The 15,965-nt window shown below is 38.5% G+C and overlaps 1 protein-coding gene and 1 long non-coding RNA gene across 46 annotated transcripts in view; both read left to right on the top strand.

Annotated features, from left to right (window-relative positions):
• nrp1a (neuropilin 1a) overlaps positions 1-15,965 on the top strand; it is a 418,289-nt gene that overhangs the window by 356,336 nt on the left and 45,988 nt on the right.
• On the top strand, positions 1,166-5,208 carry LOC147837917 (uncharacterized). Its single transcript, XR_015524665.1, has 3 exons — positions 1,166-1,703; positions 1,795-4,164; positions 5,127-5,208. It is a non-coding gene; the product is annotated as an uncharacterized LOC147837917 (long non-coding RNA).

Raw genomic sequence — 15,965 nt, 5'->3', positions numbered from 1 at the left:
TAGGGGAGTTGCCTGTAGTGAATGAGAGTGTATGGGTGTTTCCCAGTACTGGGTTGCAGCTAGAAAGGCATCCACTGTATAAAACAGCTGGAATAGTTGGCGGTTCATTCCACTGTGGCGACCCCTGATAAATAAGGGACTAAGCCGAAGGAAAATGAATGAATGAATGGCTAGACAAATGATTGTAGCTTCTGCAATGTTGAGCTCTATGCTTTATCCACAGACAACAGTGTCGTCCTCTGTTGAAGACCAGCAGCAACATCTGCTGAGTTTTGCCCTTTGGTCGTCAGCCAGGGAATGTTAAAACCCAAATGCATTGGTTTGCTCTGGCCCCAGTGAGTCTTTCTGGCCAACAGATGCTTGTAACCCCAACAAAGACTGTTGTATGAGCTGCATCTGGGAGAAACTAACACGATCCTAATGTCTGAGAGACAATAACTAACCCAAAGCATGGCCACACACTAGAATTGACCTTATTCTTTATATGCATACTAGCAGGCGCAGACATTGGAGACTTCTTTTTTACTTTTACATGTTAAACATGGCTTGTTTATGCTGCTTGATGTTGCAAGCTGATATTTTCCTAATGCATGTTCCACTTTATATGTATAGTCATGAACACACTTGTTAATAGAGCAAGCAGTTTGACCGATTATTATTCCTAATCATTTCTCTCATAGTCAACGATTGCAAAGCTGTGTGCACTTCTGCATTGTAGAATAAACTCACATGCAGATTATTAGTGCATGTCTATTTTGGTCTGTGAAGAACTCTTGGCAGCCGTCATTGTGTTGATTACTCGAACACTGTAGCACCTCTGCAGGCCTTTTCTTGCACATTGGGTCTTTTCAGTGACCCAAACCCCAAGGGTGCCCTGAAAACCCAGACTTGTTTTATAATCTCTGCCTGACTGGAAAGGGCCACAGAGACTCCTCGGGGGGCTAATAACAGACGTGACCCACAGCCAAATATTTGCTGGGGCAGGTCTGGTAGGCAGATTTGTTTTTTTATTGCTATCAAAATATTGTCCTGAGAAGCTAATTGAATTAAAGGAATAATCTCAACTCAGCAGCAGTGGTCACAGTAACAACATAATTCAATTCACCAATTTACTCATGTATATATTCATACGTTTAATAGATTATTTTCCTTCTGTTTATGTGTCAACAACTCACTGATTCAAATGATTCATTCAGAGTGAACATCCAGTAAACAACTCACTGATTCAAATGGTCCATTTGGAGTGAACAACTAGTAAACAACTCACTGATTCTAATGATCTATTCAGAGTGACCATCCAGTAAACAACTCATTGATTCAAATGATCCATTTGGAGTGAACAACTAGTAAACAACTCACTGATTCTAATGATCTATTCAGAGTGACCATCCAGTAAACAACTCACTGATTCAAATGATCCATTTAGAGTGAACATCCAGTAAACAACTCACTGATTCAAATGATCCATTTAGAGTGAACAACCAGTAAACAACTCACTGATTCAAGTGATCCATTCAGAGTGAACATCCAGTAAACAACTCACTGATTCAAATGATCAATTCATAGTAAACATCCAGTAAACAACTCACTGATTTAAATTATCCATTCAGAGTAAACATCCAGTAAACAACTCACTGATTCAAATGATTTGTTCAGAGAAAACATCCAGTAAACAACTCACTGATTCAAATGATCCACTTAGAGTAAGTCTCCAGTAAACAACTCACTGATTCAAATGAACAATTTAGAGTGAACTTTAAGTAAACAACTCACTGATTTAAATGATCCATTAAGTGAACATCCAGTAAACAACTCACTGATTCAAATTATCCATTCAGAGTGAACATCCAGTCAACAACTCACTGATTCAAAGATCCATTGAGTCTCCAGTAAATGATTGACCAGTTCAAACGATCCGTTCAGAGTGAGTCTCTAACAAATGATTCACCGGTTCAAATGATCTATTCAGAGTCAGGCACCAGTAAATGATTAATTTATTCAAAGATCCGTTCAGAGTGAGTCTACAGTAAATGATTCACCAGTTCAAATGATCTGTAAGGCTCCAGTAAATAAAGTTCAGCATGTGAATTTGATTTCACACGCTTTTACTCAGATTATAATGTAATAAATATATAAATATATTGCCCCTCCTCATTTGTAAGTCTCTTTAGAGAAAGCATCTGCTATATGACTAAATGTAAATTAAAAACCAGGTAAAGACTTGTGCTGCAGTAAGGTTATAGTAGGGTATCTGCACTTTTACTCAAGCGCCTGATTTGTGTGCTTCTAAGAAGAGGAACTGTGGTGTTAATTTTATATATTTCATTGTGGAAGCAAGACAAGCATTTCCTCAGGAACTAAAGAAGTTCCCTTAAAGAGGCTGCAGATTCTGACCTCTACACTTTTAGGATTTCTTTTTGTCTCGTAAAGCAGAATCTGCTCAATATGCTGACTATGACTGTTATCTGATGATTTCTCAAGTGCTCTTGATCATGGTAATACAAAGTTCTTCTTTGAGCTCATTATGCTTATAGATTACCGCTCTCTGTCAATACGGTATCGACTGACTGTTGTATAGAGTACAAAGAGCTATACTAACACACTGCCAGGATGGAGTCAATAATTAGCCTCCACTCATTTTACAGACCATCACTTCAGCTGAAGCATCCTCATGTTCGTCAGATGACAGCATATTTGTGGATGTTTGGCATGTGGCTGTTACCATCCAAACAATATAAAGTCTTCTGCACATATTTGAGTCTCCGAGATCAGATGAAGAGGGAGAATTTGTGCCTAAACCAATCGGTTCCACATCATTTCACAGTTGCCACTTCATATTTTATTCAGGATAATTAAGTAGACTTTGCGAACGTTCACCCTCCTGGCTTGCTGAACTTGTTTAGTCATTTCAGATATTAATGAAACCCTAAATGTCTTGCCTCCCACCGCGCAGTATCGAGCACAAGCGCTTGGAATTCTCTAAAGAGTATTGATTCGAGGATGGGTACTCTTTTCGGCAGGAGGAATTTCAGCAAATCAGATGTATTCTGTTTCAGCCCTCGTGTGCCGTGCCCCTGTCAATCCCTTTCCGCCAATCAGATGTCAAAGTTGAGCCCCGCACATCTGTTTCCAAGGGAACAAAGGCGGAACCCTGCCGAGGATGAATGATTTATAATTTGGAGACGTCCTGCGCTCGTTCTCTCTCTCTCTTTCTCTCTCGTGCCCAGCACTTGTGGAGGAGTTTAATTATAACAAGCGTTATTAAAAGAGTGGAATTCTTCATTTGGCCTCCATTAAGCCACACAACAGTATTTCTCCATCTAATGGCACAGTCCGCTTGGCACACACAACTCGCTCTTCCTGTGTCCTCCAACGCATATTATCAGTTCATTATTTATTGCGTTTGCACTCTCAAATGTAATTTACAGCAGACACTTATATTATTCACAGACGCCGGCTCTTCCTTGTTAAAACACCACATTTCTTGCAGGGTTTTTCTTCCCCCTCTGGAAGGTGTCAAAAAGACAGCGTTTGTCATGCATCTTAATGCGGCTTCAAATTAGATTCAGGGTCGAACGCTCTCAGCTTGGCACTCCTGATAATTAGTCAAGGGTCAGGAGATATTGAGCTAAGCTAGTAAGCTACAGAGGCTAGTGTTCGCTTTGTATATTCATGAGCGCTCTTCCCATGCTGACAAACAAATGTGTGTTAGGAGAAACAAGGAATGCGTGATCAAATTGCAATGTTGTGCAGAATGCTGATTTAGGGAAATTCTCAAAATGGTATTGTTCAATATAGTTAATACTGTTTTGGCCTTTCGTCCACATGACAGCAGCATTGTCTGTGCCCTGAAACAAACGTTTGTGGATAATGTGTTTGCAGAGGGGGAAAAATATCAAATCTCTCAAAAAAAAAAAGTATGAAAAAGATGACATCATCATACCACATGACCAGAAGAAGGAAAAACCTAGCCTAGAGCGCCATCTGGGGTTTAAAGCCTAACCTAAAGCACAATCTGTAGTTTAAAAACAAGCCTAGTGCACCATCTGCTGTTAAACACTAGTCTAGAGCACCATCAGTTGTTAAACACTAGTCAAGAGTGCCATCTAATGTTACAAACTAACCTAGAGTGCCGTCTGCTGTTTAACACTAGTCTAGAGCACCGTATAAAGTTAAAAAATAACCTAGATTGCCTTCTGCAGTAAAAAAAAAGTAACCTAGAGCACCTTCTGCTGTTAAAAACTAACGTAGAGCAATGCATACAGATAAAAAACTAATCTAGAGTGCGTCTGTGGTTAAAAACTAGCGTAGAGCAATGCATACAGCTAAAAAACTAATCTAGAGTGCCTTCTGCGGTTAAAAACTACCCTAGAGCAACGTATACAGCTAAATAAACTAATCTAGAGCACAATATACAGTTTAAAAACTAATCTAGAGCGCCGTTTACAGTTTAAAAACTAGCCTAGAGTGCCGTATGCAGTTTAAAAACTAGCCTAGAGCGCCGTATGCAGTTTAAAAACTAATCTAGAGTGCCGTATGCAGTTTAAAAACTAGCCTAGAGCGCCGTATGCAGTTTAAAAACTAGCCTAGAGCGCCATATACAGTTTAAAAACTAGCCTAGAGCGCCGTATACAGTTTAAAAACTAGCCTAGAGCGCCGTATACAGTTTAAAAACCAGCCTAGAGCACCTTCTGATGTTACAAACTAACCTAGAGCACCTTCTGCTGTTAAAAACTATAGCCTGGAGCACCTATGCAGTCAAAAAAACTAATCTAGATCATCGTCTGCAGTTCAAACTAGCCTAGAGCACCATCTATTGTTAAAAAACTAGCCTAGCGCTCCATCTGCTGTTAAAAACTAGCCTAGAGCTCCATCTGCTGTTAAAAACTAGACTAGAGCGCCAACTGCTCTTTAAAAACTAGTGTAGAGCACCCTCTGCAGATAAAAAACTAGTGTAGAGTGCTGTATGCAGTCAAAAAACTAATCTAGAAGACCATCTGCAGTTAAAACTAGCCTAGAGCACCATCTATTGTTAAAAAAAAATTGCCTAAAGCTCCATCTGCTGTTAAAAACTAGCCTAGAGCGCCATCTGGTGTTTAAAAACTAGTGTAGAGCGCCATCTGCAGATATAAAAACTAGCCTAGAGCGCCATCTGCAGATATAAAATCTAGTCTAGAGCGTCGTCTGCTGTTAAACACTAGTCTGGAGTGCCCTCTGCTGTTAAAAACTAAGCTCAGGATCTATTCCTGAGAGATTTGCTATGCATTGAAAAATCCAAGAATTAATCCATGAATCACAATCCGATGATCCGATGTATCATCCCTGCCCTGGTATTGACCCAGTTTTCCCATTTCCCATTTCTTGAAATGAAACATGCATGGATGCGAAACTTCTTGAATCCACAAAGGACAAAAGCACCATCTCTGCATGTGCACACAGCTTTAAAGGCTTCCTCCAGTGCAGCATGTTTAAGGATACGGCCTGGTTTCAATCGGAAGACTGTGTTAAAGCGTGACAAGCTAAGATACCTACATCTGTACAACACATTTGACTCTCACAAGGAAACACTTCCGATTTATAGAAAGCCGTAGACTAAAACAAAAGACACTCTGAAGCTTCTTATGAAAAGCAGATTTTCAGCCCTATGGGAGACACTGGCATGAGAAAGATATATGTACAGTTGAACTCAAAACTATTAACCCTCATGTCAATTTTTCCCATATTTCCCGAATTATGTATACATTTTTTCAAAGTATTTCCTATAATATTTTTTCTTCTGGAGAAAGTCTTATTTGTTTTATTTAGGCTACAATAAAATGAGTTTTAAACCATTTTAAGGTCAATATTATTCGCCCCCTTAAGCAGTATATTTAACAATTGTTTCCAGAACAGACCACTGTTATACAATGACTTTCCTAATTACCCTAACTTTACCCTAATTACCCTAGTGAAGCCTTTAAGCTGTATAGAAGTGTCTTGAAGAATATCTAGTCTAATATTATGTGCTGTCATCATGGCAAAGAGAAAATAAACCAGTGATTAGGAATGATTTATTAAAACTATCATGATTAGAAATGTGTTGAAATGAGATCTTCTCTCTGTTAAACAGAAATCAGGGGAAAATAAATACAAGGGGTGAATACTTCTGACTTCAACTGTATGAATAAAACTCAGATCCTGTTTTGGTAGACAGGCGAACTGCTAGTGATGCAATAAATGCACGCTCATCCACTCCAGCAGCATCAAAGCACTTTTATGAATTATGCATTTAGATCTTGGAGAAAGTCAGTAGTTGAAAGCTGCCGTCTAGCTTCTAATGGTCCAGCAGAAGCATCTTATTATAGATCATGTTTTGTTTCATTATTCTCAGCCTCGCAATCCTTCTCATCCACCAGTTACAAATACTCAAATGACTGTAATTGATTAGGTCAACATTTTAATGTAGAAAAAGGCATTGTGGATGTCTTAAGGAGCAAAAATACAGCATATGGGCTCTTATATGATGTTGTTGGATCACTCATATTGCAAGTCATATCTCTCCGGCCCCTCATTCGGGATGCTTTTCATGAACTGACCCTCATGACAAACTAATTGAGTTGCCCTGGTTCAGATGATGATGAAGATTTCACCTGTATGAGGACTGAAATCACCAAATGGACTTACACGATTACTAAATTCCCTACAGAATGTTACGTTTTCACCCAAATTGCATGTAAACACATCAACCTTTCACAGTGTAATATTCACCACTCTTGAGTACTTTTGAAAGGGCTACTTTTTACTCAGACTTTGAGTAATATTTACAACAGACTCCTTTAACTCTACATGCACTGCATTTTTAATTATTTTTCAGTGCTCTTTACGCCGCTGTCATCCGCAGGTCTACCAAAACAACATGCATTTTCACAGCGGTGCTTTGAATGCACTGTAGTTCATTTATTTAGACGCTGTATTCGTCTGTCCTGCTGTTCAGCTAAATAGGTTTTGATTCACAGGGATGCGAGGGCTTCTCTCTTTGGCATGTTTACCTTCATCTTGTTCATTAAAGCATCTCTGGCAAGAGGGCAGAGCGTTCGAAACAATAAAGCCATGTTTTCACGCCTAAAACTGTGGAGTGCCAAGCAGGTTTAGTGTCAGGCGGTTCAACGGGAAGCCGTCGGCTTGATTGATGGAGGTGAGAAGGAAATGTGCCAGGGCTGGAGATGGAAACAATGATTGAGACGCCACCGCTTATTCTTATCCGCCATGCCCATGCGGAGTCGCCGACCCATTTTCACTACAAAAACAGGTCGGAATTCCAGGGCACTAATTACAGACTTCCTCTGAGGAACAAAATAAATAACAAAAACATTTTGCTAAAGCTCTTAAGTGGAGTTTTATCTAGGAAGGTTAAACATGAATAGGGAGAAATGGTAGGGGAAATATCACTCCTGAAGTGAATTAAAGTCTTACTGTTTTTCGTGAGTGCATTTTTAGTTGCTGTAACAGTATTTTTACTGCATCTACTTTCACTACTTCATATGTTTATTTTTTCTTGACTACAGTGAAAGGTGAAAGGAATCAGCACAGTTAGATTTTTGCTTGTTAAGTTGCACAGATTTGTTTAAATTGATTATTAGAGATGCATATATTTATGTAATGTGCTCTCAGATTAAATTAATTTCTAATTTTACAATTTTACACAATTTGTACTGTGCAAGGTAAAAAAAAATCTGTCATTTTATGGTTTATTTCTGGCTGTTGGGGTGCCAGAAAAAAAAAACTGTAAAATATCGGCCTTTAAATTACAGAAATTTACTGAAAAATAACAGAGGTTGAATTACAGAAATTTACCAGAAATTTATATTTAGGGGAATTTATATTCTAATTTAATGTCCTTTATTTTACATTAAATTTTTTATTTTATTTTACATTAAATTTTACATAAATTTCTGTTATTTAATGGCAGTTATTTTACAGTTTGTTTGTTTTTTTAAGTTTTTTTTGTAGGATTTTAAATCATATTATAAAATAGAATTAATATTGCTATAATAAGTAGGTAATTAGGCCCACACAAAACCTGCGTACGCAGAAATCCACAGATTTTTAGTCCATCATTGAGTCAATTTTTGTTCATGTGTAAATGTGTGTAAATTTATATTTATTCAGTTTTTATATTAATTTCAGTAATATTATTGACTAATAGGAAAATGTTTGTATGATTATATACTATACAGTTTATAAAGTAATATGTTCTATCTGTCAGATATATTTTATTAGAGACTTGCTTTGTTTACTAAATAAGTGGATCTAATTGGTTTTGCATTGTGCATTTAATAAAAGTAAAAATAATAATAATTTTATATATTACTTTAAGTTTATAGTTATGATACTCCCAAAATCTTCCACATAATCTGTAGATATTTTACAAAATTCTGCGCAGAAATAGCAAATAGAGTAGCATATTGTTTACCATGCTACTCTGAATATTCACTCAGAAATAGCATGTCAGGAGCTGATCTCACCGAAAACGCAAAGCACACCTCACTGCCTTTTTGTTGACAAGAAGAAAAGGAGCACAGTGCGCTCCTAGATGTCGCTAGACAACAACTGAATCAGCTGGGTATTTTGCGAGAGTGTTGCTGTTGATATTAATATAACGTTAATATCGAATAGTATTGTGATATTCAACATTTGTGAAGTCATACAGCTCTGGATAACTTAGAACAGAAACCACAAGTCTCTCCTCCATCTTTAAAAGTCTCCCTTGTTGTCTTGACAATATAAATTCTGCAGGCACCTCATCAGAAACTCAGCCCCTGCTGTCATTTGATTGGAGAATGAAACAGACGTGAGTAACACGCTTTTTCCGCTCAGAGTTGACCTTTTTAACTGAGAGTCTACGGCTCGCAACGGCAAAACGCAAGACGCAGCAGACGGTTACAATGCGAGGTGCGCAGGGCGCATAAGCAGCGCGCAAAATGCTCACGGCCGATTGTAAACCATTCAAAAGAGACGCCTCTCAACGCATAAAGTGCGTTCAGTGTGATTGGCCCTTAGTTGGGCTTAGTAATAAGTGAAATTCCTGTATGCCGCCCGCCAACCACTAAGCAGAGTCGCTTTAGGACAGCACGTGAGAGAGGGTTGTCTGCTGTCATTTTTAAGGTGCGAGGTATAATTTTAATTGGTTAGCATTGTGGCAGATCACCTACTGCACCTTTAATTTAATTAATAAGTTAACCCAGCAGTTGGGTTAGTACCTATTGCACCCAAAATTAAGTTGAAGTAACCCAGCGTTTTCTAGAGTTTAAAGTAAACATTTTTAAAACTACGTAGTAAAGAACAATTCCTGAGAACAACTATTTAATTCAAGTAATTTGAGTATATGGGCAACACGGTGGCTCAGTGGGGACCACTTTTGCTTCACAGCATGAAAGTTGCTGGTTCGAGTACCGGCTGGGTAAATTGTCTTTCTGTGTGGAGTTTGCATGTTCTCCCCGTGTTGGTGTGGGTTTCCTCCGGGTGCTCCAGTTTCCCCCACAGTCCAAACACATGCGCTATAGGGGAACTGATGAACTAAATTGGCCGTAGTGTATGAGTGAATGCTAGAGTATATAAGTGTTTCCCAGTGCTGGGTTGCGGCTGGAAGGGCATATGCTGTGAAAAACATATGCTGGAATAGTTGGCGGTTCATTCCACTGTGGCAGCCTCTGAAATAGAGACTAAGCTGGAGGTAATTGAGTGAATGCATAATTCAATGAGGCTTTTTTTCAGTGTAGAGACAGCACATTTAGCCGTATCCTGTTAGCATGTGGTTTACATGTGTTTACAATTAGCGATGGTCAATCTAGACGTAGCTATGTCCGCTTTGCATTGTTTTGCTTAGATTTTTCCCCTCTCTCTCTCTTCAATTAAAGGATTAGCTGCTGCTATTTTGAGCCGGGCGCTGTTCTCCTGCCAGCTGATGAGTAATTAGACAGTGGGACTGTAATTAACATGAGAGTCTCTACTGACAAAGCCTGCAGAGCTGGTGTCAAGCTAGGCCACCCTGCTAGCATCACACCTGCGCTAGGTACATTCTCATGGTTTCGATTTTAAACCATCTTCAGTGCCTACACGTAATTAGCTTAAAGCGGATAAAATGTCTTCTGTGATATCATTAAATATGAGTCCAGGTGTATGATGGATTTGTAAACCCTTCTGCTAATATGGAAGAGCTGCAGAGGTTAGCAACGTAGCATTTATGCTACATTCATGCCAAGGAAAGTCTATTTCTCAGACACACATGATATTTTATTATTTTTTCAGAGGTCAATGTGTTTTCTAGTATTGCTAACTAAACATTCTGGAAATTTAGAAGGACCAGAAATATAGTTTGAGCATTGACTTCAAAAATGTAATAGTACAGTGTTTGTAACGGAAGACACAGGACAACAGAGATGGAGGATCCACATGCTCTTTATTTAAAGCTTAGTCAAACAGGCATGGGTCATAACAGGAACAAACGGGAACATGAGGGTAATCCAGAGAGCGTGGTTATAAACAAGAAGATGGTCAGAATAGGCAGCAAAGAATCAGCGCTCAACCAATCATTGAGTTACCAGCTGTGTGCATGTAATCATAGGGAATCAGGAAGTGGTGTGAGTGAAGTGCATGATGTTATTCGTAGTCCAGTTCAGTGACTGATCTGTAGTTCTATCTATCTAATCTATCTATCTATCTATCTATCTATCTATCTATCTATCTATCTATCTATCTATCTATCTATCTATCTATCTATCTATCTATCTATCTATCTATCTATCTATCTATCTATCTATCTATCATCTATCCATCCATCCATCCATCCACAATGAATGGGCAGTGTACATTAATTAACTCAATTAATTTCTCAAGGATATACATATACCCAAATTAGCCCAAATTGTATTGGTAGTCCCTTTTTGCCAGATGTTATAAGTCTAAAAACTAAATATACAAATTTAAATTAGAAACAAAAGTTTTTATGCTCACAATGTTGATTATTAATAAGCCATTTTTTAATGACACTTGAATTAATTATTATACATGAATTGTGCATGTATTAATGATTTTACCTTTGCATATAGTTTTTCTCTCGTTGATTTTTTTGTTGTCTTTTTTTAGTCCGAATATCTAAAATTCTTAAATCAAGAAGCATTTTCTAGACAAGCAATAAATAAAGTTCAGAAATAATAAGTTGAACTTAAGTAAGTTTTTCATTCAATTAAGCAAAATAATAAGAAAAATAATGAAGAAAAATAATTAGTTTTTTCTTTTGACAGAAGATTATTTCTCTTACTCCATTGGCAGATTATTTTGCTTATTTGAATGAAAAACTCACTTAATTTTGACTTATTATTTCTGAAAACACAACAATACGTGTAGCCTGTCCAGAAAATGCTTCTTGCTTTGAGAATTTTTAGGTATTTGGAGTAGAAACAAGACAAGAACTCTAAGTAAGCAGTGTTTTTTTCGCAGTGTGTTCAATCAAGAAAGTGGACTGGAATTAAGTAGATTGTAACAGTGACCACAGGTGCTTGAAAAAAAAAAAAAAACTAGCCCTTCCGTCTTCTTTCATTTTATAGTGTTGTTTTTATATCCGCTCCACTTCCACCCCAATCCTCCCCATTAGACTGGTCCAGGACATTTCACTCTAGAAGAGAAGTAGATGATCACCACTCAGGCAACATGCATAATTTTACAAATTAAAAAAGCTGGAAGTGCTAAAAATAACACCGGCTAATTCCGCCAGGTAAATTGGGTGATGAATGGGAGGTCTTGCAGGAGCCTATAGATCTCTCAGCTGGCAGTAATACAATTTTCATGAAAATGTGAATTAATTATACCTGTGCTTAATGGAATTTTAGAGGAGCTTTCGGAGCGGGCAGGTGTCGTGGGATGGGATGGTGGGAGGAAGCCGTGGGTTTTGATGGATGAAGTAGAACTTTGCCCTGCCAAACCTGCCGTCCCACATTTGTGTTTGCTTTGACTGGGCCGTCCCGCATCTGTCTGGTCTACGTCTTAGTTCCTCCTCAGTAACCCGCAGCAGATGGTGTTTGAGCCTTAGATACACAAGAGCAGTCGTGGATTTAATGAATGAACAATTTGTGGATTTTTGTCATCCACTAATAAGCAAGACGAGAGTTAATGAGACAAGAAAGCATGGAAAAATAGTACACTATAGTAAAACACACGGTTTATTCTGTTGTAGATGCTATGGTAACACTATAACTACTACAGTTATATAAACAAAGTAGTGTAAGGTAATATACAACATTTTCAGATCGCCATATTGTCCCCCTGTGAGATCCCCGATGCGCAATACTATCACATGGTGGCGAGTGTTATGTTTACTTATTTGCTTATTTTTTTAACCATTTCTAAACATATTTAATAAACATTCGGCTATTTTTTTTTTTTTTACTGTTTTAAGACTCTAATTCATTCGCATTACATTTTTCTTGGAAATTAATTAAAATCACAGCGCTCTTATAGCTAAATAGGCGCAGAGGCCGAAATTATCTCAAACAAGACTCGATGCAGCGGTGCAGGACAGGATTTGATGGTGACTACAGGTCCATGCTGTTATCTGTGAGAATGCCACACACTCTTTCTCTCACACACACACACTTTCTCATTCTCACACACACACACAGAGGCTCTGATGAAATAAAACACACACTCTTTGTAAATGTAATTAGCTCTGAGAAGTCTTCGCTGAGGTCCATGCTTCACAGATGGACTGTGGGGGAAAATGAGCAGGTTTTAACACAGCAGAACTTCCCCGTGACACAATTATCCAAACACACTCACACTTGGACTCTCGCCAGCCGCATAAATGAACGATCTGCTTTTATTTAATATTGCATGTCAGATATCAACTGATATGATGAGAACAGCTTTGTTTTATCGCAATCTCTCTGAACATTTCCCCTCACATAACCTGCATCATCCCCTGAAAAACAGCAGAAATAGAGACGGACAGAAAACAGCGGAGTCAGCTGGCTCCAGGACACTTCTCCTTCCCCTCCAGAGATGTTTGGCTTTCACTCGGGACACTTTCTCACAGTGATTGCAGCAGACTTTAAATTAGATTTGCTGCTATAAAACTGCACATTCACACTAGTGGCTGACACACACACTACTTCAGCTCTTGTCCTCAAATGTCAGTGTGGTTTTAACGGTTGGGATATTTCCTTAACAGCAAAATGACATAATTCATTGTTGTTTGTTTTGCGGTGGTGATGCTATTGATGAAACGCTGGCCTGCTTTCCTTATAAGAGCAGGACAGTGATGTGCTTTTGCAGTCTGTTGTTTTCTGGAAGCTTTCTCAGGCTGGGAATTCCCACCAGGAGCCGGGGATTTCCCTAAATCTCCTGTTTGTATTGCTTTTAAAGGTGAAGTGTGTGTGTTTTTATTCCCCCTTGATGTCAAAATATTTTCTACAATCCCAGCTTAATATGCAGAGACATCTACAAGTAAACAATTCAAAGGCTGATTTGCCTGGAAAGTGACTGATCAAAACATTGAGCTGCTTCTTGGAGATTCCTGAACGGCCAGAGACTGGGACTAACTAACATACTGACTGACCAATAGCAAGGAAACAGCTCAGCCAATGGAAGGTGGGGCAGATCTAACTGACCAATAGCAGCAGCGACAGCTCAGTGAAGTGATTTTAAGGTGTAACTAGCTGGCCAATAGCAGAAGAGACAGCTCAGCCAATGGAGTTTAAGGTCAATCTAACTGACCAATAGTAGCAGGGACAGCTCAGCCGATGGAGTTAGTTTGGGGTAAATCTAACTGACCAATAACATAATCAATAGCTCATCCAATGGAGTTAGTTTAAGGTGAGACTAACTGGCCAATGGGAATGACAGCTCAGCCAATAAAGTTTAAGGTAGATCTACCTGACCAATAGCAGCAGAGACATTTCAGCCAATAGAGGGAGTTTAAGTTGGAACTAAATGACCAATGAAGTTTGATTATATATATGGGATATGAGGTTAGCCAATGGAGTGAGTTTAAGGTAGATCTCACTGACCAATAGCAGCAGAGACAGCTCAGCCAATGAAGGGAGTTTTAGGTAGATCTAACTGACCAATAGCAGCACCGACAGCTCAGCCAATGGAGTTTGAGGTGAATCTAACTGACCAGTAGCAGCAGGGAAAATTCCGCCAGTGGAGTGACTTTGAGGTGTAACTAACTGACCAATTGCAGCAGTAACAGCTCAGCCAATAGAATTTGAGGAAGAATTAACTGACCAATAGCAGGAAAGACAGCCTAGGCAATGGAATGAGTTTAAGGTGGAACTAACTGGCCAATAGCAACCACGGCACAGCCAATGGAAGTATTTTAAGGAACTAACTGGCCAATAGCAGAAGAGACAGCTCAGTAGGGAGTAAGTTTGAGGCAAAACTAACTGACCAATAGCAACAGAGATGGTTCAGCCAATGGATTTTGAGACAAAACTAACTAACCAATGGCAGCAACATCTCAGCCAATGGAATTTGAGACAGAACTAACTGACCATTTGCACCAGAGACAGTTCAGCCAATGGAATGACTTTGAGCTAGAGCTAACTGACCAATAGCTGAAGCGACAGCTCAGCCAATGGAGTAAGTTTGAGGCAGATTTTAGTATTTAATTGTGCTCTTTTATAATGATTATATAGACAGGTCTGATCCTCTGTACTGTAAAATGCATTGGGAGTTTCTCTCGTTTATATATATTTTTTTTTCTCTAGTGTCATTCACCCCTCCCCCACTCCTCTTTTAAAGCAGAAAGTGGTTAATAAATCACAAGGCGCTCATTAGTTCTGATCTGTGATCAGCTGGTGTGGGCGAAACTGATCCAGACTGTCTTTTCTCCAGCCAAGCTTTCTGATCTCCGGTCGCTGGCCGCTGCACAGCTCTCTCATCTCCCGCCATGGAGATTTGAGCAGAGCCACATATCAGATCTGCAGAAACAAAGACCTTATTTGTGTGATATCAGAGCAATGTTCTGCACAATATTGAAAAGACTGAGTTTGCAGTAAGCTCTTTCTGTGATCATAGAGTGCACTAGTGTGATTCTGGAGTTTTTTTCATTAATTAATTACAGTTTTTACCTAAAATGCTGGGTTGCTGTAACCCAACGCTGTGTCAAATATTACAGAAATGTATTCATAGATTGCAGAAATACAGTACATCCATTTCAAAAAGTTATTTTGCAATTTTGACTTGATCTACTAAAAAATGTTGGGTTGTTGTTAAAAAAAGTCACATTTACACAAACACCACAGCTGGGTCAAAAAGTGTCATTTAAATTTAACAGAAAAAAATTACCCAATGTTAGGTCACGACAGCTCATTTTCAGAGCTCATGTGCTCTTTTGATTTAACCTTTAGTTTTTGTTTTTTAGTACAAAATGAAATAATGTTTATTTAGTGAAAAGCAAAGCAAAATTGCATTTCATGGTACGGTCACTTATACAGAATAAATTAACCCAATATATCACAAAGGTGTTATCTTGCAATTTTGGCCAGAACCCAAAATATGTATTTTTGTTCAGGCTACTTGTTTAAAATGAGCTGAATCAACATAATTCTTGATGTTTGTTTGGGAAAACTTGAAATTGTACAAACCATTAAGTTAACTTAATTCATTTGTGTTGGGACAACATGAAGGAGTCGTGTGGAACTCAGCATTTTTACAGTGAGTTTTATCTTCTAAAAACGCTCGGTAGTCATAACCCAATATAGTGTACATTGTGGACAGACCCAACATTGGGTTCATCATGAATATAAATGACTGTTTTTAATTTTTTTTAACTTTTTGTTGTTGTTGTTGTTGGGTTTGTGCATATTTAACCCAAAGTTGGTTTATGAAAACCCAACACTATAGAGTGCATTGTAACCCAACGTTTGGCCCAATGGTACCTGAGAGAATGGAGAAATGTTGGGTCAATATGTACAAACTCAACTGCT

The sequence above is a fragment of the Danio rerio genome, chromosome 24, assembly GCF_052040795.2.
Source record: "Danio rerio strain M-AB ecotype USA chromosome 24, GRCz13ab, whole genome shotgun sequence".
Lineage (NCBI taxonomy): Eukaryota > Metazoa > Chordata > Actinopteri > Cypriniformes > Danionidae > Danio > Danio rerio.
This window is presented reverse-complemented; position numbering and strand designations above follow the sequence as displayed.